Below are 25,286 nucleotides of genomic sequence, written 5' to 3'. Positions count from 1 at the left end.
TTGTTCGGTTTATTCTTGCGATCATATCTTTTTTTTTGTTTTTGTAGAATTGTGCAAGTTTTCAAACATATAGCAAAATACAGAAAGTAATGAACACTATATGCCTAACTCCCAGAATTAACAAATAATTAGCATATGTGCTTCAGATATTTTTAAATTAATAAACTTTATCTTTTAATAAAGTGTAAAATAGAATAGTCTTAGGTTCATAGCAAAATTGAGCAGAAGGTACAGAGATTTCTCATATACTGCCTGCCCCCACACATGCATAACCTCCTTCACTAGCAATATCCCCCTCCATAGCTCTGGAGGCTGAGGCAGGAGGATCACTTGAGCACAGGTATTTGAGGTTGCAGTGACCTATGATAGGGCCACCACACTCCAGCCTCAGCAACAGAGCGAGACCCTGTCTCTAAAAAAGAAAAAAAATCCCCCACCAGAGTGGTACACAATGAACCTATATTGATACATCATTATCACCCAAAGTCCATAGTTTATATTAGGGTTGACTCTTGGTGCTGTACATCGTATGGGTTTTGACAAGTATATAATGACACGTATCCACTATTATAGTATCTTACAGAGTAGTTTCACTGCCCTAAAAATCCTCTGTGCTCTGCCTATTCACCCCTCCCTTGCCCTGAATCCCTGGCAACCACCGATCTTCTTGCTGTCTTCATAGTTTTGCCTTTTCCAGAATGTCATATAGTTGGGATCATACAGTATGTAGTCTTCCAGGCTAGCTTCTTTCACTTAGCAATGTGCATTTAAGGTTTGTCCATGTCTTTTCATGGCTTGATAGTTACTTTTTTTAGCACTAATATTTCATTGTATGAATGTGCCATGGTGTATTTATCCATTCACCTATTGAAGGATGTCTTGGTTGCTTCCAAGTTTTGACAATTATGAATAAAGCTGCTATAAATATCTATAATTTATAATGGACATAATTTTTGAATTATAAATATCTATGTGTGAGTTTTTGCGTGGACATAATTTTTTATTTATATGAATAGTCTGATTGCTTGTTCATGTGGTAAGAGCATGTTTAATTTTATAAGAAACTGGCAAACCATCTTCCAAAGTGGTTGTACCATTTTGCATTTTTATCAGCAATGAATGAGAGTTTCTGTTGCTCCACATCTTCATCAGCATTTGGTGTCGTCATTGTTTGGGATTTTGGCTGTTCTAGTAGGTGTAAAGTGGTATCTCATTGTTATTTCAATTTTGCAATTTCCTAATGACATATAATGTCGAATATCTTTTCACAGGCTTATTTGCCATCTATATGTCTTCTCTGGCAAGGTGTCTGTTCAGGTCTTTTGTGCATTTTAAAATCACGCTTTTCATTTTATTATTGTTGGTTTTAAGAGTTCTTTGTATACTTTGGATAAGAGTCCTTTATCAGATGTATCTTTTGAAAATATTTTCTCCCAGTCTATGGGTTGTTTTCTCATTCTCTTGACATTATCTTTCCGAAAGCAGAAGTTTTTAATTTTAATGAAGTCCAACTTCAGTTATTTTTAAAGACCAAGAATCACTACAGATATAATTGAGGTGATTTTGTACCTTTTCTCACACTCTTTTATTTCCTTACTTGTCTAGAGGTGAATCACTGTCATGAAGCTCATAAGCGCACGTACCATTCATGTTTTTACACTTATATTTCGTATATACCCATGAACCGGATAAAATTTTATTTTGTTTATTTTTAAAATTTACAGCCATGACAGGCCAGGCATGGTGGTTCACACCTATAATCCCAGTGCTTTGCAAGGCCAAGAAAGGAGGATTGCTTGAGCCCACAAGTTTAAGACCAGTCTGGGCAACATAGCGAGACCTGTCTTTACAAAAACTTTAAAAATTACCTAGGTGTGGTGGTGCATGCCTGTAGTCCTAGCTACTTGAGAGATTGAGGCAGGAGGATCACTTGAGCCCTGGAGTTAGAGGCTGCAGTGAACAATGATCATGCCACTGCACTCCAGCCTGGGTGACAGAGAGAGACCCTGTCTCTAAAAATAATGTAATTAATTAATTAACTAATTAATTAAAATGTATAGCAATGGCATTATGCTGTGCATATTATTCTGCAACTTTTCTTTTTCACTCAACATTATATTTTTGAAATATATCTATGTTGATACTTATACATCTAATTCATCTATTTAAAATGCAATTGCATTGCATTCTATCACGAGTAAACAGAAACGAACATTAATTCATTCCTCAATAGATGTACATTCAGGCTTGTTTCAATCTGTTGGTTTTTGTTTTGACAATTACTAACAAAGCTGCAAAGGACTTATAGTACATCTCTTTATGCATATATGTAGACATTGAATACAGACATAGAAGTGGAACTGGAGTTTGTAGTATAAGAATATCTTCATCTTTACTAGATATTGCCTAACTGTTCTTCAGAGTGGTTTGCCAATTTACACTCCCACCAACAGTATATTAATTCCCATATTTTCTAATTCTAGCATTTGTTCTAGCCAGACTTGAAATTTTTTGTGGGGGTGGGGTGGCTAAGTAGCTGGTGTAAAAAACCATCTCATTGAACAATTTTTAATTTGTTTCTCTCAGATTATAAATGAAGTTAAACATGCTTTGATATGTTTATATAATTGGCCCGTTTTCTATTTTTCCTACTTCCATTCTTTAAGGATACGGATGATTTGTCTGTTATGCATGTTGCAACTTTCTTCTCTTGATTTTGGACTTTTTTTTAACTTTGTTAATAATCCTTATGGTTATACAGGTTATATAGTTAAAGCCAAATTTGCCAATTTTCTCTTATTAATTAGATTTTTAAAAATCGTTAAGAATTCCTTTTCTCCCCTGAGACTACAGAGATAGTATCTTATAATTTTGTCTAGAAGTTGTAAAGTTTTTATTCGGTTGAGTATCTCTCCTTCCTTTATCCACTGTGCAAGAGTGGCTCTTGTATATCAGACCTCAAAGAAAACTAAACAGTCCTTTGGGCACCCAGGAAAACGATCACATCATCTAAAAGAAGAAATAAATTAAGGTTGGCCTCAGATACCTCTCTCTTTCTCTCTTTCTCTTTTTTTTTGAAACAGGGTCTCACTTTGTCACCCAAGCTGGAGTGCAGTGACACTATCATGGCTTACTGCAGCCTTGACTTTCTGGGTCAGATAATCTCCCACCTCAGCCTCCCAAGTAGCTGGGACTACAGGCATGCACCACCACGCCCTGCTAGGTTTTTGTTGTTGTTGCTGTTGTTTGTTCGTATTTTTTGTAAAGACTGGGTTTCGCCATGTGGCCCAGGCTGCTCTCAAACTCCTGGGCTCAAGCAATCCTCCCACCTCAGCCTCCCAAAGTGCTGGGATTACAGGTGTGAGCCACCATCCCTGGCCCTCAGCTCTCTCTTAAGTACATGAAGAAAGGATACCAAATACACTGAAGCCTAAATAGGTGTGGGAAGGTCCCTAGAGAGGACACCCCAGCCTCCACTGGACACTCGCTGCCACCACATGGGCTCTTCCAGTGGACAGTCACTGGTGGTGCTGAAATGTCACCTCTGTGCCCACCTTATTGTCTTTCTTTTATAACATTGTTTTAACTAATCATTTATTTTCTAAGTTTTTAAAGATTTTTCAGTCACGTTTTTAAAAATGCTTAATATGGGAATTTTTTAACAAAAGCAAAAATAGAGAAAATTTCATTATAATGAAATTCAATGTAATCACCTTAGTTTCAGCAAACTAACTTGCATTTTCTGGTGAGTTTTAAAAAATCCCATTGGGATTTTGTTAAATGTTAGATATTAATTTAATAGAAATTGGCATTTTTAATCTTTAAGTCTTTCCATGAAGGCATATTGTATCTCTCCTTATTTATTCAAATCTCCCTAATTTCTCCAAATTAATCATATACCCACACAATTATATACATCATTATTATTCCTAATTTCCATTTTTAAATTTCTGTTGCTACCATTGCTTATATGTTTTAGTGTTTTGGTTGAATTATCACAATATATTGCTAAGTAGATAGCAGTGTTGTGTAGAAAAGCTATTGATATTTGAATATTTGTCTGTATCTAGGCTGTATACTAAGCTCTCATTAATTCTGAGTATTTTTTTTAAATAATTATCTTGGATTATCTTAGGTGCATAATCACATTTTCTGCATGTAATTATAATTTTATTTCCCCCTTTTCAGGAGGTATATTTCTATTTTCTGTTTTGTATCTTACTATATTGAATAAAATATTCAGAGTATATTGAATAATAGTTATAATTGGGCATTTTTGTCTGGCATTAATTTTAATATGTTCTCCTCTAAGTAGTTCACCATTTGTATGGTGATGGCTATTATTTGCAATTTTATTAAGAGCATGCACTTTTATTATTTGTTTTAATAAGGTTTTTAAAATCAAGAAGAAAGTGATATTTAATTTTATGAAATGTCTTTCAGTTGTTTGACAATTTGATTCTTTGCTTTATTGGTAATAATTCTTTTATTAATAGATTAGCTAATATTCAACTATCTTTAAAACGTGTGATATATCTTAATTGGTCAGAGTAGATGATTTTATAGTATGTTACTGAATTTGGCTTGATTGTGCTATAGAATTTTCATGTCTAGACTCATAAATGATAAGGATTTATGGTAGCGCTTTTTGTGCTATGTTTGTTATTTATAAGTTCTGGAATCAGGTTTATGTCACTTCTTAAAATAATTTTGAAATATATTTTTTTCTTTGGGAGATATTTTATAAGCATTTTATTTATGTCAATTGAAAGTTTGGAAGAACCAAATGGTAAAATTATCTGGCCCATGGGCAGCATTTCACAACAAGAGTTCTGTGCAATGCTTCATAAGTTAGGGAATTTCTGGATTAAATGCAGTTAAATAATCACTCTGGGACTTCTCATAGTTATATCATCATGCCTTGTAAACCTCCAGCATATTCAAATTTATTTGGTCACAGAGTTCCTTATATTGATGAACTAGTATTGGGTGAAAATACTTCAATCACACTAAAGCTTTTTTTGGTGAGGATTCTTTGATAAATACTTCATTAGATTATGTCAGTACTTGTTACTGCCGTTTTCTCAGTATCTTGCATAATTTATGCCCCCAAGAGTCACTCAGTAAATATTTAATTGAGTCAAATATTTTCATTTATTTCACTGATTATTGGGCCAGTGTTCTCAGGTGAAAGCAACAGAAAGTAATTTAGGCTTGGAAGGAATTTCCCAAAGGAATGTGAGTAGCTTGGAGACAGCCTTCCAAGAACAATTCCTCAAGCCACGTCCTAGACACTGGAAGGATATTTTAGCACTGTTACCAGGAGCTCTTTCTTCCGGAGTCTCCTGCTACCAGCCCTGAAGCCACCTGGGCACCAAAAATCCAGCTTTATGGTTGCTCTCAAAAGCTCATGAGTGTCTCTGCTGTCATTCTCAACAGCAAAATGTATTTTGTACGTTTTCAAATTGTTCACATTTTTTCTGAGATAGAGTCTCATTCTGTCACCCAGGCTAGAGTACAGTGGTGTGATCTTGGCTCACTGCTACCTCTGCCGCCCAGGTTCAAGCGATTCTCCTGCCTCAGCCTCCTGAGTAGCTGGGATTACAGGCACCTGCCACCGTGCCTGGCTAATTTTTGTATTTTTAGTAGAGACAGGGTTTCACCATATCGGTCAGGCTGGTCTTGAACTACTGACCTCGTGATCCACCCGCCTAGGCCTCCCAAAGTGCTGGGATTACAGGCGTGAGCCACCTCGCCTGGGCTATTCACTTCTTTAGTGGGTCACACTTATAATCCCAGCACTTTGGGAGGCCAAGGCTGGCGGTTCATTTGAGGTCAGGAGTTTGAGACCAGCCTGGCCAACATGGTGAAACCCCATCTCTACTAAAAAGAAATACAAAAAATTAGCTAGGGTGATGGTGGACACCTGTAATCCCAGCTACTCAGGAGGCTGAGGCAGGAAAATTGCTTGAACCTGGAAGGCAGAGGTTGCGGTGAGCCGAGATAATTCCACTGCACTCCAGCCTGAACAGAACAAGACTCCGTCGCAAAAACAAACAAACAAACAAAAAACCCTGAAAACATATATATATATATATTTTTCCATATCTATGTGGATATATACATATATATATATAGAGAGAGAGAGAGAAAGAGAGAGAGAGAGGGAGAGAGAGAGAGAGAATTTATTTGGGCTAAAAGTTTGAGGACTGCTACTGGGGAGCATAAACTCAAATTGCCCTGAATATACACTTCGATTAGCAGCAGCTACAAGTCCAAATACTTCAGTTCTGAATTTAAATTTTGCACAGGTATGCCTGGCTGATGGTGCTGGGTAATCCGTCACTATCTTAGCTGCAAAGGAGGCTGGGCAAAGGTAGTTCATGGCTAATAACTTGGGAAAACAAAATTACAAAAAATTCTCCAAACCCAGCAATAGTGTTCAAAATACATATTTTCCTATTTATTGGATCAATTGTGATAGAAATTCTCAGAATATTATACATTAATCCAGATTTTAAAACTTCATTAGCTTAGACTTTATTCTAGTATGCTTTTATAATTAAAGTGTTACATATCTATGCAGAATTCTCTTTTTATTTTATAAGTTTGCTAGTGTTCTTATTTTTGGTTATATAGTCTAGAAGTGTTATTCTTTTTTAATGCCCACACCACTCCCCATCCTCCTCCTTGCCCCTGCAAAAAAAAAAAAAAAAAAAAAAAAAAAACCAGAAAAGAAGCATTTAATGTTTTTTCGAAGAACCAGCTCTTGGATTTATCTTCTAGTTGGTTAAGGCTTTCATCTTTACTATTTTTGTTTTGTTTTTTCTTAGAATTGTTTTGGTGTTTTTAATTTAAATTTTCAGTTCATATATTTTTACTCTTTCTTGTTTAATAATAAAAAATTTCAGATACACATTTGCTATTGATTACTGTTTGGCCATATTTCATTAATTTGGATTATGCAATATTTTCATTTTGTTATGTTCCAGAAAACCTCTAATTATAATTTGGGTTTCCTTTGTGATCCAATAATTATTTAGGACACTGTGTCTTAATTGTCGAGCAGCTGATGCTTTTTGGTTTTAAATGTTTAGTGTTAATTTCTAGTTTTCTTGCATTTTAGTCAGAGAATATGGCCTATATATTTCCTGGAATTCCTTGAGATTTTCTGAACCCATGTTTGCAAATGTTCATGAAACTTGGAAGAGAAGATATATTATCTCTGTGTAGACTGTAAAGGTTATAAAGAGTTTAGATGTTGTTTCTTCCCTTTTTTTTTTTTTTTTTTTTTTTGAGATGGAGTCTGTTGCCCAGGCTGGAGTACAGTGTTACCATCTCTGCTCACTGCAACCTCCGCCTCCCAGGTTCAAGTGATTCTCCTGCCTCAGCCTCCTGAGTAGCTGGGACTACAGGTGTGCGCCACCAAGCCCGGCTAATTTTTGTATTTTTAGTAGAGATGGGGTTTCACAATGTTGGCCAGGCTAGTCTCGAACTCCTGACCTCAAGCGATGTACCTGCCTTGGCCTCCCAAAGTGCTGGGATTACAGGCTTAAGCCACTGTGCCCAGCCCACTTTTCTGTTATATTAGTAAAAATCTATGCCAAAATCATGAACAAATTCAGGCCAAAAGTTTAGTTATAAAAACATGTGGCATGAACAAGACCCATTAACAGGAGAGATAGCTATCTCGAGGTAAAAAGAGAGATCCGAAGGATGTCAGAAGGGCTGGGAGGGTAGGAGGAAAAGATGGACAGAAGGGAGAAAGGAATCAGAATAGAAATGCAGATTTTAGATGCTCGGGAGCACAGGTTTGGGACACATTTCACAAACACTGGGCTCTGGTTGATGAAGTAATTCTTTTGTACACTGCATGCAATGTCTTTGTCAGGGTGAGACAGATATAGCATAGGGTGAGAAGCTACTTCTGGAAAATAAGGCTAAAGAAAAAGACGTGTCAGACTAAGAGTGGAAGCCGAAGAGAATATTGTGGTCAGTGAAGGGAATTTCAGAAGGGAGACCCTAGAGGGCTCAGGTATGACCTCACTTGCAAACTCTCCGCTGAGTTTGAATAGAAATAAGAGCACTGAGGCAAGAGGTTCCCAGATTGACTGAGAACCTATCGTTTTGCAAGTACGGTATTCCAGGCTAAGATAAAGTGTGCACAAGTCCCTGCCCTCATGGAAGACACCACATATTCTCAATATGGAAGGGGGCAGGGAGGTGGAACTCCTTTAGAATAATGCCAGAAATAGTCTGGAGAGGAAGCTAAGAGGTAAGCCATTGGTAAGTCTTCAGTGAAGACAGGAAGAAAGTGGAATATGCAAGCGTCCTAAGTTTTGAAAGCAGAAAGACTCTCTTGGGAAGGCCATGGGAAAAGTGGTGGTGGGGCAGCAGGAGCTAGGCAGTCCTTCCTCTTTATACCCTAGTAAGTAGCTTTCCCTGTAGAAGACTCAAGGAATGATGTGGTGTTGGGGTCAGCAAGGTGAACTCAGTGTGGAAGAAGCTATTTCAGATGTCCAGGGAAGGCTGGGATAAGAGGATGGCTTTAAGACCAGATTAAGTTCAGATCTAGATATCTGTGTTAACTTGGGCAAGTTACTTAACCTTTCTGAGCTTCTGATTTCCTTATCCTTAAAACAGAAATGATAGCAGTGTCCACTCATAGGTTTTGTGAAAATAAATACAACATATTGTTGTACAAAACTTTTAGTACAGTAAACCTCACCTTTAGCTATGAGGATTCTAACCATCCTCATATCTTCACTTTCTTCCTTTCCTGGTTTAATGTTATCATCAATCTTTATAAATAGTCCTTGCGTGTATCCTAAGCCCTTGACCCTTTCTTGCTTCATTAACAACCCTACTTAAATCCAACTCTCCATTTTTTCTTTTCCTGTACCTATGCAGCTAAACCTGGCTGAAGAAAAATGTACAATCATTGTGACTGGGCTCACTGTGCTGGTGAGCACTTAATACCTGGCATTGCACTTCCCTATTCCATTTGCTCTCTCACTTTCCAAGATGATTACTTCATACCTTTTCTCTCATACTTTCTGCATGTCCTACCCCATTCTCAGTCTCACCTGATGACTTTGCTTACCATTTCTTTTTTTTTTTTTTTTTTTTTTTTTGAGACAGAGTCTTGCTGTCGCCCAGGCTGGAGTGCAGTGGCACGATCTCGGCTCACTGCAAGCTCCGCCTCCCAGGTTCATGCCATTCTCCTGCCTCAGCCTCCTGAGTAGCTGAGACCACAGGCGCCCGCCACCACGACCAGCTAATTTTTTATCTTTTTAGTAGAGATGGGTTTTCACCGTGTTAGCCAGGATGATCTCGATCTCCTGACCTCGTGATCTGCCCGCCTTGGCCTCCCAAAGTGCTGGGATTACAGGCGTGAGCCACCACGTCCAGCTGACTTTGTTTACCATTTCATTGTGAAAATACAGGCAAGCAGAAGAAAACTTTCACGAGCTTCAACTAACTCTGCCTACCTCCCAACATTCATTCCTATTGTTCCAGTTATGAAACCTATGTAAGGAACTATCCCAAGACTTATGTCCTAAAAGACTGACCATTTATTTGGCTCAAAACCCAGCAATTTGGGCAGGGCATGGCAGGGATAGCTTTGATCTGCTCTACTTACTATTGCTGGAATGGCTTGAAGGTTAGTGACTGGAATCCCTTGAAGGCACATTCATCCACATGTTCAAGGTTGATGCTGGTTGTCAGCTGGGATCATACATGCCTCTCCAGGTGGTCTGGGCTTCCTTACAACATGGCATCTGGGTTCTTGGGTGAGAGTTCTGGAGCAAGATAGGCAAACAACAGCTGTCTCAAATTCCATGACATAGGTACTCTAGCCACAAAGCATCACTTCTACCTCATTCTATTAGTTAAGGGGCTGCCCATATTCAAGAGAAGGGGAATTAGACTTCACCTGATATCAGTGGCAAGGTTCTAGAAGAGGATGTGGGACTGGAAATATAGCTGCATCTACTTTTGAAAAATACGTTCTATATTCTGTCCTGTCACTTTAAACTGTGCATTTTGGCCACTAAGAACAACACAAAACCTTAAAAACTACATCTAGAGAAGTCTCCACACCTGAGGCCGGAGTTCAAGACCAGCCTGGGCAACATAGCAAGACATCATCTCTACAAAACAATTTTTTAAAAAATTAGCTGGGCATGGTTGTGCTTGCCTGTGGTCCTAGCTACTCAGGAGGCTGAGGAGGGAGGATCACTTGAGCCCAGGAGTTCTAGGTTACAGTGAGCTATGATCACACTACCGCACTCTAGCCTGGGTGACAGAGCAAGACCCTACCTCGAAAAGAAAAACAAGAAGTTTCTAATGTCTATGCTTTGGAATTCCAGTGTAGCTAAAACTTTTTTTTAAAAAATTGTGCTTTTATAATTTTTCATTATGGCTCCTTGAAACAATTTGAGCTGGTCCCAACTTTTGCTGACAACTCCGAACCAGGTATTACAATGAGATTACTGAATGTTTCAAGAAGAAAAAAATGTTCTGCCAAAAGATTGACAAGATTTTGGAATATTCAAAGGAGTTTATGGCCTTTAAATACCTTAAGTCTAAATGAAAATAAAGATCTGAGTTTTATTTATTTAAGTAATAAATCTTTATATGTTCTAAATGTTTTCATATACACTGGCTCATTTAATCCTCACAATTACGCTGAGGGGTACTGTATTAGTCTGTTCTCACACTGCTAATAAAGCATACCTAAGACTGGGTAATTTATAAAGAAAAAGAGATTTAATGGAATCACAGTTCCACTTGGCTGGGGAGGCCTCACAATCATGGCAGAAGGCAAGGAGGAGCAAAGTCACAGCTTACATGGCAGCAGGCAAGAGAGAAAGAGCATGTGCAGGAAAACTCCCCTTTATAAAACCATCAGATCTCGTGAGACTTATTCACTGTCACAAGAACAGCATGGGAAAGGCCCATCCTCATGATTCAATTACCTCCCACTGGGTCCCTCCCACAACGTGGGAATTATGGGAGCTACAATTCGAGATTTGGGTGGGGACACAGCCAAACCATATCAGGTAGGTACAATTCACCTAGAGGAAAATGAGGCACAGTGAGATAAGTAACCTGTCCGAGGGCTCACAACTTGGGGGTGGATCTGAGCATCCAACTCAAGTGGTCCCACACCAAATTCTGTTACCCTAACACTGGCTGCGCTGAGAGAGGATGTTTAAGATCATCTTTCCCTGCTTTGCTTACTGTTCCCTGGGGACCCTCACTCCTAACCATGTCACACAGGTAGAGATACCTACAGCTTTAACAAGCTGGTTGTTTTTCATCAACCTCAAACTGCCTTAATACATCTAACCTCACATACAAGACAACTCTAGGAAGTGTGTTTTTGGCTCTCTGCTCACCATCTGAACTCGCTAGTCTATTTGCAGACAGCTAGTAAGCCCAGTACAGTTTGATGCAGTGACTTCGAAAGGGAGGAAATGGCAACTGGAAAAGCTGACGGCTGCCCTGTTCCTTCAGTCCTTCCTTGGCCTTTGTGCTACCCAGATGTCTTTTGGCAAATTCCTCTGTCTGACGATCAGCAGCTGTTTGACAAAGATCAATGCATTAGTCAATGGTGCCCACACCGACTACTCAGTTCCCAAACTAATGGTTTGTTTATGAGTGGGTTAACTGATGGCTGGCTTGTTGAGTGTGGCAAAGCGCCAATCCTTCTTCTGTAATATGTGCAGTACAGGGTGTGGGGCCTCCTGTTGGCAACCACCACCATGAAGTCAGAGACCACTGCCCCCACCTCCTTTCTGAAAATTACAGGATAGGGGAGGCAGAAAGAAAGAGAGAAGATGGTTCCGTTTCTTAAAATAATTTTACTACTTAAATTCCCTAGTCTCTACGTTTATCATGTATTTAAATCAATTTCCATTGACTGGAGACCATTATGTAATGTAATAAGCTCAAAAAACATGTGTGCTTTCTTCTGAAATTTCAAACATAGATGAACTTTATTGAAATAAAGTCTCCACAGGATTGTTTCTTGGGGCTGTTGTTGTTGTCTATGCAGAATGGTCTTGTATAAAGAGATGCATAACTTAGTTTACTGAAGCTGAATTTTCCATGGAAATTATCCAGTGCTTTCCCAATTCTCAGGCGCTTTATCTGACAGTCTTTCTTCCTCTAGATAATGGCTGGCAGCAGCCCACAGAGTGGAGGTTATATGGTGCACTTCTGAAAAAGTCTTGAATGGAGCCATTGTTCCCCTGAGATGGTCTGTGTGTTTCACTGAACAGAGAGCAGGGTGTAAAAAAGGCACCTTGTGTGCAACTGTTGGCGAGGTTGGGGAGTGAATTAAAATCTCCAGAAAGTCTGGGCAGTGCTGTTCAGAGGAGCAATGAACACTCTGGAAGTACTGTTAGCTCAGACATTCCAATGCGGTGAGGCAGCCTGGGGGACACGACTTCCCTCCAATCTCATTTAGAGACGGAGCCACAGGGCAAGCAAAGGACACTGATCTGGACCTGCTCTCTTTGCAAAGATTTGAGGAAGGCGCCCCTTTCTAGGGATGGGGCCACAGTGATTATCACACTTGGATAACTTTCCTGCTCAAAGGACCTAGATTTGCCTTGCTTACTAATCATGCAATGACTCATTTGGAGGATTCAATGTTAACTGCTTGTGCATCTACCAGTTTGTAGCTATGTATTCCCACATGCCAAATTAAAAAAAAAAGTCTTTGGGGGTGTCAGGTGATGGATGAAGTTTGATATTATTCGATCATTAAATGAATTATAAAACCATAATATAGTACTATATATTAAATAAATAGCCTACCTTGTTTATTGTCAGTGATGTTACCTCTTTCCTCAGCCCTTTATTTACTTGTTCAGGATAACATAGCCTCAGGGATTGAGTAAATTACCACTTCTCACTGTCCTAGTGCTAAAATGCTAAGATCTTAAGGAACAAAGAATTTCTTTAGAGCCCTCTGCAGAGACCTTTCTGAAATCAGCTCTCCAGGGAGGCAGTCATGTTAGTTTTCATTAAAGTCCTAGTGGTGAGAAAACAGCAAGACAGTTTAAGGACCAGACTGGCAGATTTTTCTTAACAGCAGGATTCTTTGGGCCTCCTGTGCTTTCTTGCTCCAAACTCTCCTGTGTTCTGAAGGCTCCAAGAAGGAGAGATCACTTTTAAGAGGGACCCAAAAGAAAGGGTCAAACATCAGCAGGAGGAAAGTGTGTGGGAGGAGGCGGCGATGCTCCAGGTAGAAGGCTCAGCTTAAGTTCAGGTACAGAGCTGGAGTGGGAGAGACATTCTGTTGGGTGATCCTTATTAGCCAGGGCATGCTGGGTTACACAGCCATGGGGAGTTAGTTTGGAGGGCAATAGGGAGCCAGTGAAGGTTTCTGCATAGATTAAAGTTGTAAAAGAGGAAGAATAATACAGCGGTGGTTTGAAGGATTGATTTGGTCCAAGGGTGAGGACAGTAGGAGGCGATATGGGCCACAGGAATGGGTCCTGATCGGATGTAGGAGAAGAGGTCAGGCCTAGGGAAGGGTCTTCCATTAGAACAGGTAGAGGGAGGAGGCACAGGTTTAGGGGAAAGGGAGGAGGATGATGATTTGATTTTTTTCCAGGTCCTTGGCTCTCCTAAGACTCATAAAAGCGACTCCAGCGGCTAAGGAGGCTCTGTGCAGAGCCTGTAGTTTCTAGCTGTGAAGATCTTCAGGTTTGCTTGAGCAATGAAAGAGTACTGGATTTGGAGTCTGCAGTCCTGGATGGCCACCATTACCAGCAAAAGGAGTATTTCCGGAGCCTGGCACAACGCTGGGCACATTGATGGGGCTCAATGAATATGTATTAAATGAACGAGTGACAGAACAGATTCGAGACTTGGTGCTGCCACATACTGCAGAGACCTTGATCGTGTCCTTTATCTGCCGTGAACCTCAGTTTCCATATCTGTCAAACACGGGTGGTTCCCTGGGGTAGTGTGAGAGTAAATTCCCGCCGCCTGAGGTGTGCAGAGTTCTCGCCCTTCCCGGAGCCGGGCGCCCCAGGAGCGCTCTCTCGGGCTCCCGCCAGAAAGGATGACTCCTAGGGGCCAGGGCCAGGGGTCTGGGAAGGGGTCGCGCCGCCAGCAGCCAGCTCTGGGGGAGGCGGCCGGGTCCTCGCTCCGCGCCCGCCTTCCCCGAGCGGCAGGAGCCGGGGGCGGGCCCGGCACAGGCCGCTCCCCCGCCCGGCCGCCCGCGGCGGCGCTAGCGGCCTCTCACCCAGGGCGGGCGAGTTCTGGGAAAGCCCAGCCCAGGGCGGGGGCCCCGCTGCCGCCCGCGCAGTCGCCGCCGGCCGGGCAGCGCGCACAGCTCGGCGGGCGCGGACTGCGGACGGCGCGGGTCCACAGGGTAACGCTGGGCAACGTGGTCAACGCGGCAGGCGGCAGGCTCGCGCGGCGGGAGGGGCAGCGGCGGCACGCCCGGGCTCTGCCTCCCGGGCTCTGCCTTTCGGGCACTTGCCTGGTTCCTGCGCGTTCCTGGGCATCGGCTCTGCAGCTGACACACAGTAGCGGGGACACCCGACGCCGCTAGCGACAGGCGCGCGGACGGCGGGTCCCAGAGGGACGCTGCACTTGGGGACGCCGGTGAGACTCGCCAGGAGCCAACAGGTGAGGAAGCGACTCTGTAGCTCGGTTCCTGAGGACTGGAGAAGAGGAAAGATGGGCTGGTTCTCTCCCAAGGCAGTCGAGCCGCCGAAGGGAGCAGCCCGACTCCGCGTACCTGGCGGAAAAGTGTCCTCGCGCTCCCGGGGGACCCGAGGCGGGCGGTCCTCCAGGGCATGCAGGCCGCCCTCGCAGGGGCTAAAGGACACCCTGCCAGTGCCTTCACTCCAGACGCCTGCCTCAGGTCGCCCCTTCGTGTTATGAGTACGGTGTAGAGGTGGCCAGTGCAAAGAAAAAGATAAGCTCTTTTTGTGGCGGTACTTAGCAGCAGTATTTCAAGGAAAGTGCTCAAGAGATTGTTCCTGGAGAGATTTGTGTACATCAAGTCCTAGAAAATACAATGTTGGACCTGGTCCCACTCTAACTGATAACTAGAATAGCTAGCTTTGCCTTCAAGTCCTTTAATGCTACAGTAATAAATACACTAGAGCAAGAAGTCTTCTGTTGTTGCGAATGTTAGGTGCACAGCGTAAATTTGTGGGAGCTTTCGCCCCTTGCTCTGTATTTAAGCCATGAGACACTTAGTTCAGCCGACTTAACCAATTATTCAGTGTAAGACTCATTTAGTGATTAATCAGTGTCATTTTAAATAGTGAGTTCCCTGAATACCTGTTAAGTAGGATTCACGTCTTCGAAAAGTTTTATTTGCACGAAGATCATAATTTCAGTTGCATTATGCAAAATTTGCCCGTAGGTCTTTTGGATCTCTGCAGGATTGGTGTCTTTTCATGTTTCTTATACCCCCCGTAGAGGTAGGGCAGGGCCACTGCCACAGAATGGGCACTACTGAGGCCAAGAATGCTTGACTCCACTAGGGAGAATTTTTGAGAGCCTGACTTGGGAGGTGGAAGCAGGTGACCCCATAGATGCTTGTACAGGTGCCCAGTTGTCATTGAGGAGAGAGGTGGACTATCTCTAGGTTATGGTATGCATCTATGTCTTCATGAATACTTTTCTGAAGAATGTCTGATGATGTTGTCATCTAAACCATCTGATGGCACATCTTCCCCCACACCCACCACTCTAAAGTCTAACCATCCTTCAAACTGTGTTTTGCTGGTGGTGTGAGGCTTTTCCTGAAACAGCCAACCTTCCCCTGCTCTGATTTCTGCGGCATTTTTTCTCCAGGGCCCTTTCTGCTCTCTACCTTCTGGGGGTTATTTATGTAGATGTCTCATTTTCCCTACTGAAGGCATTTGTTGTGGCTTTCATGCCAAATGCTTGCACCTAGAAGACTCCCTAGAGATAATTGTGGGCCAGTATTAAATCTTAAGACTTTGGTTTTACAACATAAACATCTACTTGGGAGAAGGAGATAATATAATTGAAAGGAGCTAGAGGAATGTATAATGTTTACGATTAACACTATCCTTTATTTACAGCCCCATGGGGGAAATTCCTTTTATACCCAGGAGCCATGTCTAATAATCACCTTTGGTTCATGCCTTGGGACCAGGTAAGAAGTGAGATTGAACTGGAGGGGACATTCTTCCAGTCCTCTTAGTAACATAAACTCCTGGGATGTGGTCCAAGTTTGACCTGTCATTAAAAATTCCATACTCCAGTGGGTTAGAAGCTAGATTCCAATGAAGGCGGTTGGTTTTCTTTTTCTATTTACAACCATTCTTAGTCACGTTCTTCGCTGGGCTTTTGTTGTATACTTTAAAAAAACTGTTTGATGTGCAATTTGTTACCTGTAACTTTCTAAGTGAATAAAAGAAGATTGAAAAAATACTGTGCATGGTGGAAGAGTTTTCTAAAGTAGACAGCAGGGGATGTTTCCCATGCCTGGGCAAGAGGAGAGATTTGCACAGAGTGAGGCTTGCTGCACGTGTGTGTGTGTGTGTGTGCGCACGCGCATGTGTGTTCCACACACCTGGCTGACAGGCGCCTATATAGGACAGTTGCTTTAGTCCTAACGCCTTCTCTCTCTGCCGGAACAACTTCTGCGGTGGAAGAACAATAAAACAGAGCTTCTGGGTTCAGAAGGAGAAGCAGAGGAAAAGCCAAAAACAGTAGAAGCAGCTGAGAGTGTGAATTTGTTTGCTGAAGTTGTTTTCCTCCCAATGTTCAGTTGAGATCTGTGGCATTGTGCAAGTAGGGGTTTGGTTGAGGGGAGGGAAGGCAGGTGATTAGGGAGTATGGTGCTTCTGGAGGAGGGCTGGAAGGTTCTGATAGGGTTTTAGGGAAGCACGTGATTTAGTTATATAAGGCCCAAAGAGGAGAGTTGGAGCTGGAGGAGTAGGGAATGGAGAAAGAGAGGAAGAAGCTATCAGAGATGCATTTTGTTATAGGCCAACCATGTGGCCTACAAAGAAGGGCAGAACTCTCTCTAGTATCATGTGTTCCTCTCTGCTCCCTGGACGCAGAATGCAGGGTTTTTACCGAGGCTATAATTCATCTGTGTTATGGCTTAAATAGATTTTCATGGGCCAGATTGGCAACCAAGCCCTCGGAGGCTGCATTGTCCAACATGGTGGTCACTAGCCACATATGGCTATTTACATTTGAATTGAAATTAGTTAAGTGAAATTAACCAGCCATAGTTCAAGTGCTTGATAGCTACATGCAGCTAGTGGCTACTGTATTGGACAGTGCAGATATAGAACACTTTCATCATCTTAGAAAATCCTTCCCTAGAGGATTGTTTCAAAGGGGTAATACCTATTAATCTCCAAAGTGTACTGGTTTCCAAATGAAATTTAGTCTTAACTTTAAAGTTTCCAATTTTACATGAAAATAATAGAAGTTGTTGTTGGTAACACTATGGTGCTTACTACATGCCGGGCACCACTCCAAGCACTTTTATCAATTAACACATTTAGTTTTTATATATTACACAGTCAATGTGAGAGATCTTATCCTTTAGCTGTATTTCCAAAATCAAAAAAGCTCTGAAAACTGTGATTTTCATAAATTTGGCTACAAAACTTGGTCTGAACTGACGTGAGGTTATGACAGTCTTTATTTTTCTCACTTGGTGAGAACTACACATACATTTTTACTTCAGAAATTATGGGCATGTTTTATTTGCTGCAGATACCATTGAAGGTGTTATGTAATATATGGCATATGCATTTTTACCATTACAAAATCCATAAACTTTCTGAATCACAGTTGGCTGGCTGCTCAGAATTTGGATTAGGGAGTGTGGACTTCCATGATTATGCCCATTTTGAAGATGGGAAAACTGAAGCAACAAAAGGTCAAGTGATTTGCGTAAAGTTACAGCAAGGAAGTGCCAGTGTCAGGAGCCAGTCAAAGTGGACTGTCTCCAGAGTCTGTTCTCTTGACCACTGTGCTATCCTACATTAACCTCTGGGCTCATGACCCGAAACAAATAACCGTCCTTTTTTTTTTTTTTTTTTTTTTTTTTTTTTTGGCTAGGTGAAACCTAATAGCTTTAACTCAGCTCATTAGAAAGTTTCCAATAGTGATGTGGCTAAATTGTTTAGCAGTTGAGGTTTTGAAATGCTGTGGATAGTTCAACCACCATAATAGACGTGCTTAGCAATTGTTTAGCTTGCCCCTTTCCACCCTGTGTCAGCCACACTTGTTTTTGAGCATTCATTGTGTAAGAACTGGTAGGAAAAGAGGTGGGTGCTGGTGAAACCATTGGGCTCATGTTGAAATCTTTGGCATGTGGGGGCTCACATATTCATAACTGTTGTGGGGTGGAGGGTGGCTGGTTGTTTGGTCCTAGTACAGATCAACTGTTACAAGCGGGGGCCATTTGGTGGACTACCAGGATTGTAAGCCTTCCTGGCGTGTTTTTGGAGGGTCTGCATCAATCTGACTCAGTCGGAATTCTTTCTAGGGAAACTTAATTCTTCTTTTCTTGTGGGAGTTTGACTGGAACTGCAAGGCTGGTCTGGGGGCAAGAATGGGCATTTCATTTCTCCTCCTCAAGTAGTGGCAAGCCTCAGTGATCTCTTCTTAGATTTTTGGTCCATACCTGCCTTTGAAGAAATTATTGAGTAACCCCAATGTTTCTCCTTTGAGTAGGAGGAGATGTTCTGGACATTTGACCTTTTGTATGTAGTTTAGCATGGCCTCTGCAGGACCCCCTGTCTCTTTGCAGCCAGGGAGCATGTGTACCTCTTGTGGCACAGTCTCTGAGGCCCCTAATGATCTTTCCCCACCCGACTCCCCGAATCCAGTTATCATGACTTAAGGTATAGAGCCTGGACACTCTATTCATCAAATACAAGATTCTCTAGAATCAAATTTCCCTGGGGTTTACATAGTACAACCTTGGATGAGCAACTGACCTTTGCGTAAAATAGCAGTAGTAATTGTACAGGGTTGCTTTGAGGCCAAAGTGAGATAGTTTACCTAAAGCACTTTGCACAGAGACAGACACATCCTGAGTGCTCAAAGTTAGCTACTAATATTACTGTTTCTTCTCCCAGGGCTCCTCAAGTCTTTCCAGTCTGCAGTGTTAGGCTTTGGGGAGGTGTAGATGGTAGGCTAGATCATGAGCTCCCAAAGATGTCCAAGTCTGAATGCCTGGAACCTGTGAATATGTTACTTTACGTGACAAAAGGGACTTTTACAGATGTGATTAAATTAAAGCTCTTGAGATGATCCTGGATGATCTGGGTGGGCTCAGTCTAATCTCGAGTGTTCTTAGAACAAGGAGACAGGAGTGATGTGAGGAAGGGGTCATGAGCCAAGCCTCTAGAAGCTTGAAAAGGAGAGAAAATGAGTTCTTTCCTAGCGCCTCCAGAAGGAATGTAGCCCTACTAATCCATTTTAGACTTCTGACCTCCAGAACTGTAAGGTAGCACATTGGTATTATTTAAACTACTACGTTTGTGGTCATTTGTCACAGCAGCTGTAGGAAACTAATACAGCATGGAAGAATAAAGAGAAAGCTGTCAGGAGTGAGAAGAAAGCTATCAAAATAAGAATGATAACATAGCTAGCATTTAGTAAGAGCTTCGTACTAGGTATTGTTCTAAGCAATTTATGGGTACTAACTTGTTTAATCCCCACAACCCACTTTCTGAGGTAGGTACTTTTATTATCTGCATATCACAGATGAGGAAACTGAGGCACTGAGAGGTTAAGTAACTTACCCAAGGTCACACAGCTAGTATGCAGGAGATCCGGGACGTGAGTCCAAGCATTCTGGCACTCTTAACTGTCACCCACGCTACTCCCAAAGGCAGGCATTTCTGGCTGTTGAGTCTGACACTATCAGCCACTGAATGGTACGTGACTGTACGTGGGGAAAATGCAATGTTGGAATTGGTGAGAAAGAGGGCAGTGTAGCTGGTTTTCTCCTTCCCCAGAATACTGGTTATTGAAATACTCGTAAGTTTTCACTGTTGCCATCTCCTAGACTGCATCTGGACAGCCTGAAGCCGTGGGAGCAGTTCCTGGGCTGGCCTCCCTCTTGCTCCCACCTCTGTTCCTGCAGCCGCCTCGCTCACCACAGACCGCTGGCCCCGGCGCCCTGTTGGCTCTGCTTCCCGCCTCTGCCTGTTTATTGGATTTGCCTCATTCCTGACTCTCTGCTCCAGCCCGGAATTCCACCACCTCTGGGCCCTCCAGTGCTCAAACTTGAGCTGGTTAGTGTCAGGGCCCAGACTGGAATGGCCCTCTGTAACTGTCAGTGGGGGATTATTTTTGCCTTTTTCCTTTGATTATGCTGGCTGTTGTTGGTGTTCTAGCTGGGCTGCTTTTGTCTCCCAAGCACATAATTCAGAGTGATATTGGTTGGGAACAGGGTTTTTCAAACTGTGTTCCAGGAGTGTTTGGGGCCTCTGCACGATGAGGGAGATGCTGAGGAATGAAGATCTCAGTCATTTACTTCGGCTTTTACCAAGCAGTCCTGCCCTTATTTGTCTTATATACCGGGGCTCTGTTTTAGATTTTGCGTGAAAGAGGGGCTCTATTGTTAGACAAAGAGACAAGTTTGAGAAGAACTAAATAGACTTGCCATAGACTTGGATGTACAAGAAATATACCTCTATTTTCCCTCATTTCATTTTATAAGTTTGGGATCTGGAGTCAGGTTGCTTAGGTTCATTTATATCCTGCCTCTGCTACTTATAATCTGCATGACCTTGTGCAAGATACTTGGCCTGTTTGGGCCTAAGCATCCTCATCTACATTATAGAGGCGTAACAGTACTACCTACCAAATAGGTTTTGTAAGAATTAAATGAAATAACTCATGTCAGAGGCTTAGAACTGGTCTAGAATAAGAATTCTAACAAATATTAGCTTCTTTGATAATTTTTCTGTTGTTAGAACTGTACATGGTCTAGAATAAGAATTCTAACAAATATTAGCTTCTTTAATAATTTTTATTGTTGTTACTGAGTCTCCCAGTTGAACGGCAGGAAAAGAATTTAGCCTCATATCTTCATGGGGTTCCCTTCTACTGCTCTCTGAGTGGTGTTGCAGCTGCAGGTCTTACTTCCTGTCTCCCCGGCTGCCACTGAAATAGCCACTGTCCTTGTCCATGGGTGACTTCATATACAGTGCCACGGAGCTGCCTCTCATGGGTGCAGCAGCCGCAGCTCCCTGAAGTCTCTGAGGTCTCATTGCCTTCTGCCAGGAAGCGAGGTTCCTTCTGCTTTCAGGACCTATGAGACATGTTGTCTTTTCTCCCCTGACTACCAGCCAGTAGGAGTTGGAATGGGGGCAAGGGTCAGAGTAAAGCTCCAGTCTTCTCCCTGCTTCTGCTCAATATTGGGTCTATGGTACAGACTTAATGCCCTTTAACCTTTTCCTCTGTGCTCTTAGGGTTTAAGTTTTTAAAACAAAAGCCAAAAAGGCTCACAGGTCTGCCCTCAGACCCCCATATCCCTCCTCTGAAGCAGTGAGTACAGGGCTACTTGCTTGAATGGGGGAGGAGGAAGATATCTGGGGAAAATAAAACAAAACATAGATAGGGTGCCTAATCTTGACAGGGCTGTTAGTCAAACAGTACCGGCCAGTGTCATCAATGATGTTTGCCCAAAACCTCTTTTCTCTCTCTTCTTAGTAGTGGCATCACTGCTGGCTGTGTAGTTGTATGGTAACCTCAAGGAAATGTGCTCCATTTGTAAAAATAATGAAAGGTCTCCTTTAGAGGGGCTGATGATGGGTGCACACAAGTTCAGAGCTATAACAAAACTCAGCTAGCATTTGTATATTTTCATTGCTTTATAGGAATAGCCACGTAACAATAATAAAACAGTAAGGCTGCTATATTCAGAATTAAGGAAGAGGCAGACATAAAGAGAGACTCTGTTTTGATGACTTCACTTTAGGTTTAAACTATATAATATTACTGACTATGGAAAATCTAGAGAATGGAAAAAAATCATTTGGGAAAAAAGCATGTGACCAAGTACATGCCATACAAATCTGGGATTAAAATATCATATAACATGGCTTAATTTGGATATCACAGGAGTTGTTTCAAGTTACTGTCATTTCTAAAGAAAGTTTCAATTCATTTGTTGTTATTAATAACACGAACTCAGATTTCATTGATTGAGCGTGTTTTTCACATATGAAATGTTTGCCTGGAAGAATTGAAGCCCTCTCTAGTAGCCTGTTTTGCCAATCTCAGAAAGGTGGATAAAATTCACAAAAGCTAAATACTCTGGGCATGAAATTGTATTCCTTTTCCCTCCACAAAGGCAGAATGAATTTGGATGGCAGAGCAGAGCTTGAGCAGTTTGGTTAACTGCCGGGGTCTGAGTAGATTCACTCAGACCTAATTTGCTTCTAACTCGGTCTGGCTTACTGTGCTTGAGGTTTTTCTTTCATCATGGCTTGGGTACAGTTTTAAAATTTACAGTGGTAGGGATTGTTAAATCTAGAGGTAGTTGTGAAAAAAAATGCTCAATTATTATTTGAATCTAAGAGAAGGCAGGAACTTTTGAGCTATGCATAGAAGCTATATAAGTTTGCAAAAAGAACTCCAAAAATCAATTTCCTGCATCATCAGTGCAACACAGACGTCAGACAACCTTGCATGCTCTCCCATGACACTCTTGGATCTAGGCTTTTGATTGCCTTTTGCTGGCTGAGAATGGTCCGGGCGTCTCTAATGCCAAGTCATGGGATGGCTGACAACAGGTGGAGGCTGTTCCTGTTGCAGGCATGCAAGCCCAGATCAAATTAGTCATAGAATTTAACAGAGTGTGCTCATTTCTCACCATGCTGTGTATTTCTAATGAACTATCACTATCTAAGGAGTCAGATATAAAATATATCACCCATTTAGGAGATACTCATTTTTAAAAAAATCTTTAATCCAAAAATAATTTTGCTTTAAAACTAAAATTCTGTATTTTGTCTTAAATTGTTAAGAGATACTTCTGTTTATATTTGTTTATTAATTTTCGATTATATGCTGTTATCCAATACTTAGAATTGAGGGGAAGAAAGGAGAAGGGTCCAAGCTTGGCCTTCTTGGTTTTGGAGGAGTTGAAGCAACTGGTCTCCTAAGAGACTCATGGATTTGTCCTAAGCTACCTAGCTGGGGAGCAGTAGAATGGGACTTTTGTTTTTTCATATAAAATTGGGATCACATGATAAATACACCATATCCAATTTTGGATCCTAGATTCCTTGCTTAGCATTCTATCATGAAGATTGTCAACTTTAATAAATGAGATTCAGAAAATATGATTAAGTATAGAGTTTATTTGAGCACAAAGCTTGCAGATGACCACTCGAGGAATACCAGTTCTGAAATGAATGGGGTCAGTAGTCCATAGTGGAGAAGTTCTATGTCTTACTCATTATTTTCTAAAGGTTTTATATTTTTTACTTAATCAACTTAACTTTTTAGTAGATTCTCCTGCACTCTCTAGGTAGAGAATCATATTACCCACAAATAATGATTACTTCTCTTTTAAATCAGAAATTCTAGATCATTAATAACTGAGTGAGGGTAATAGACTGTTTTATTTTATTCCTGATTTTAATGGAAATGCTTTTCATACTTTCTAGAAGGCATAATGTTGGCTTTTGGTTTAAAATAGTTTAAATTACTTTGAAGAAGTAGCTTTGTATTCCTGGATTTAAGCAAAAGATAAAAGGGATTTGAATTTTATCAAATGCTAGAAAGGTAATCTTGGAGATGATTTTATGCTTTTTCACATTTGACCTGCCAATGTGTTATATCAGGTTCACAGACTTCCCATCATTAAACCACATTTTCAATCCTGCTGTGGCAGTTCATTATCTGTTTGTTAATCAGTTGAATCTCTCAAATAGAGATATTAATCTAGAAGCCACTTAGATTTTACTTCGAACTTAAAAAATTAGCTCTACTTTAGCCATGGTCATCAAATACGAGAATTAAAATTAGCTTGCTGCTCCTGAGTGTGCATAGATTGAATTCCTGGAGACCCCGTGTGCTTTCCTAAGAGTGACAGGTGCAGCTTCAGATGTGGTAAGGAGCTAGGGACACTGTTTATGTGGGCGAGTATAAGGAGAATGAAGTGCACACCATGGATTGGGTAATTGGGGCTTGTGCTCTTGTAAGAAGTTTTGGTGTTAAATCAAGGGTAGCCTCTAAAATGGCCTTCCTGTGAGATGAAAATGAAATGCCTTTTAAAAAAAGTTGTAGGCTGGGTGCAATGGCTCATGCCTATAATCCCAGCACTTTGGGAGGCCGAGGCGGGTGGATCATGAGGTCAGGAGTTCAAGACCAGCCTGGCCAAGATGGTGAAACCCTGTCTCTACTAAAAATACAAAAATTAGCAGGGCATGGTGGTGGGTGCCTATAATCCCAGCTACTTGGGAGGCTGAGGCAGAGAATTGCTTGAAGTCAGGAGGCGGAGGTTGCAGTGAGCTGAGATCATGCCACTGCACTTCAGCCTGGGTGACAGAGCGAGACTCCAGCTCAAAAAAAAAAAAATTGTAAGCAAGGATACTCTCATTTCTTTGTGTTCCTTCCAAGATAGGCAGAATTGGAACTCTATTATCAGATGGATAGACACTATCCTTGAGGATTCTGGACACACAGTGTAGACTTCCTTTTCTGGAGTAAAACATTAAATAGCAGAGCAGCAAACCTGCAAGATGAAGCTTGGTCCAAATCATGACCTTAGAATCTAGTAACAGTCTAATCCAATGTTAAATTTTTAGTTTAGGTGAAAGCTTGGTGGGGAAAGTGTTCCTAAGGCATATAGAAATGAAAAGAGAAAGCAGGTATAAAACTTAAAAATTAAATGTCAAATACTTTAACTTTGCATTTGACAGCACCTATGGGACTCAGAAACTGACCCAAAGATTTAGCTACTGTGTGGGTGTCTTTGTGGAGAAGCTGAGGAGAATCTGAGCCCAAGATATAAGAAGGTGGTTGGTTGCCTTCTTCACATTCTTGTTGCTTATGTGTTACCCCTCATCCTTGTCTCCTTTTTGCCCACAATTTTGGACTTTTTTTCAGCCATCTTTTCTCATCCATTCATCACTGATCCATTCAGCAGTTATTTTGAGTCACTCCCCTGTGTCAGGCACTATGCTGGCTGGTGGGGACAATGGTGAGCAAGGTCCCCACAGCAACTGCCCACCTGAGTTTACCTGAGCCAGGTGATCATGCAGGTGAGGACCTGA

At 41.6% G+C, this 25,286-nt stretch overlaps 1 protein-coding gene across 4 annotated transcripts in view; it reads left to right on the top strand.

Moving 5' to 3' along the window:
- The window catches only part of PLCE1 (phospholipase C epsilon 1), a 440,302-nt gene that overhangs the window by 71,971 nt on the left and 343,045 nt on the right, over nt 1-25,286 (top strand). For 2 of the 4 annotated variants that reach the window (XM_063629746.1, XM_055254888.2), the window contains exon 1: nt 14,345-14,658. The exons of 1 other annotated variant lie outside the window; for it this stretch is intronic. The gene's annotated coding sequence lies outside the window, so the exon portion shown is untranslated. Of the gene's footprint in view, nt 1-14,344; nt 14,659-25,286 lie in introns of those variants that run through there. One more of the 4 variants, XM_055254872.2, reaches the window with a different exon arrangement.

This window comes from Symphalangus syndactylus, chromosome 2 (assembly GCF_028878055.3).
Source record: "Symphalangus syndactylus isolate Jambi chromosome 2, NHGRI_mSymSyn1-v2.1_pri, whole genome shotgun sequence".
NCBI lineage: Eukaryota > Metazoa > Chordata > Mammalia > Primates > Hylobatidae > Symphalangus > Symphalangus syndactylus.
The sequence above is the reverse complement of the archived record's forward strand: the minus strand, read 5'-3'. Positions and strand labels throughout refer to the sequence as shown.